This window comes from Apteryx mantelli, chromosome 38 (assembly GCF_036417845.1).
Source record: "Apteryx mantelli isolate bAptMan1 chromosome 38, bAptMan1.hap1, whole genome shotgun sequence".
Taxonomy (NCBI): domain Eukaryota; kingdom Metazoa; phylum Chordata; class Aves; order Apterygiformes; family Apterygidae; genus Apteryx; species Apteryx mantelli.
In genome coordinates this window covers 635,935-638,045 of record NC_090015.1, presented here as the reverse complement: position 1 = coordinate 638,045, position 2,111 = coordinate 635,935, and the positions used below count along the sequence as shown (strand labels likewise).

The 2,111-nt window shown below is 74.7% G+C and overlaps 1 long non-coding RNA gene across 1 annotated transcript; it reads right to left on the bottom strand.

Annotated features, from left to right (window-relative positions):
• Positions 1-823: 823 nt before the first annotated feature.
• Positions 824-1,772, bottom strand: LOC136995136 (uncharacterized). The gene is made up of 2 exons (XR_010886763.1): positions 1,704-1,772; positions 824-938 (listed from the first exon to the last, which is right to left on the bottom strand). It is a non-coding gene; the product is annotated as an uncharacterized lncRNA (long non-coding RNA).
• Positions 1,773-2,111: the final 339 nt, after the last annotated feature.

Here is a 2,111-nt window from a genome sequence, read left to right as displayed (position 1 = left end):
TAAGAGGGAGCGAGAGCGAGAGAAGGGGAAGAGGGAGGGAGAGAGAGAAGGGGAAGAGGGAGGAAGAAGGGGAGACCACCATGGAGGCGCAGGCCCGCAGGAGGGGGAGGCCGGCTGGGAGCAGGGAGGGAGACCGGGATGGAGGCCGGGCTCCATGGCGGTGGTGGGGGGACCCGGACGCAGGGAGACCAGCCGGGGACGGGCCGAGGGGTCGCAGGATCGAGGGCCAGATCAGGGGAGACCAGGATTGAGGCTGGGAGCGAGGGAGACCCGGCTCGATGGAGGGGGCTGGGGGCACGGGGGAGCCCGGGCTGGATGTGGGGAGACCAGGCGGGGACGGGCCGAGGGGGACGTCGGGGGGAGGCCGGGCTGGGAGGGAGGGAGGGAGACCAGGCGGCAGCGGAGAGGGATGCAGGGGAGAGGCTCCGCTGGAGAGAGGCCGGGATGGAGGGAGGCCAAGCGGAGAGAAGGACGGAGAGAGGCTCCAGCGGTGGCTGCGGGAGCCCCAGAGCAAGGGAGGGAGGGAGACCAGGCGGCAGCCAGAGCGGGATGTGGGGGAGAGGCTGCGTTGGAGAGAGGCCGGGATGGAGAGAGACTGGAGCAGAGAGAGGGACGGAGAGAGGGACGGAGAGAGACCAGAGCGGAGAGAGGGACGGAGAGAGACCGGAGCGGAGAGAGGGACGGAAAGAGGGACGGAGAGAGGGACGGAGAGAGGCCCCGGGGTTGGCCGCGGGAGCCCCGGAGGGAGGGAGGGAGAGCAGGGAGCGGCGCAGTCCCCCCCGCCTCCCCCCCAGGCACGGACACACGGACACGCCGGCGCAGCTTTATTCCCGGCCCCGGACACACGGACGCGGCCCAGAGCAGTTTATTCCCGGCCCCGGCGCTCGCTCGCTCGTTCGTTCGCATCGCTCGCTCCGGCGCCTCCGCTCGCAGCAGCCCTGCAGGGAGCAACGGGGAGATGGTCAGGGGAGATGGTCGGCAATGCGGCGGGGAGGGGGAGAGGGATGGAGGGAGACGGGAGAGGAGGATGGAGGGAGATGGGAGAGGAGAGGAGGGAGGGGGAGGATGGAGGGAGCAGCATAAGGGATGGAAGGGGGAGAGGGAAGGGGTGGGGGAGGATGGAGGGGGAGAGTGGGGGCCGGCTGGGATGAGGGGGGAGAGGGAGGGGAAAAGGTGGGGGAAATGGGGGGGGCAGGAGGGGAGAGGGAGGGGAGCAGGGGGGAGGATGCAGGGGGAGAGGGAACAGAGGGGTTGGGGGGGAGGGGAGGGAGAGGGGGTGTTGGGGGAGAGGGAGGGGGCAGGATGAGGGGGGATAAGGGGGGAGGAGAGGAAGGGAGAGGGGCGGAGGGGGCGGCTGGGGGGAGAGGGGAGCCGGGGGGGAGGGGCCGGGAGGGGGGGGGAGGGAGGGGGGGTTTGGGGGGGAGGGGAGGGAGGGGAGGGAGGGGGGAAGGGGGGGAGAGGGGGAGAAGGGGGGGAGGGGGGGAGGGAGGGGAGAGGGGAAGGGGTGAGGGGAGGGGGGCGGCCAGCGGCGCCGCCGAGGCGGCAGCGGCTCCGGTTCGTCCGGTTCTCGCGGCAGCGGCCCCGGTTCTCCCGGCTCCCCCCATCCCGGTTCCCCCCGGTTCGTTCCGGTTCCCCCGGTTCTCCCGGTTCTCCCGGCTCCCCCCATCCCGGTTCCCCCCCCGCTCGCTCGCTCGCTCGCTCACCTGCCGCCGCCCCGCGCGCTCCCGCCGCTCCCATAAGGCCCCGCGGCGGCGGCGGCGGCCCGGAAGGCGCCTCCCGAGGGGGCGGGGCGGGGCGGAGCCGCCGGAGGGGCGGGGGCGGGGCCGGCACTCGGGGGCGGGGGCCTGGGGGAGGCGGGGGCGGACACGGGGGCGGTGCCGAGAGGCGGGGGCGGTGCCGAGCCGGCAGTGGGGCGGGGCCAGGAGCAGGGGGTGTGGGGAGGGGGCGGGGCCGGGGCGGGCCCGGGAGCTGGGGGCAGGACAGATCCAGGAGGGGGCGGGGCCCGGGGAGGAGGGGGCGGGGCCCGGGGAGCCGGGGGCACCTTAAGGGCAGGGCAGGGCAGTGCCAGGCCCCAGGAGCTGGTGCTGGTGCTGGGGGGCTAGCAGCAGAGC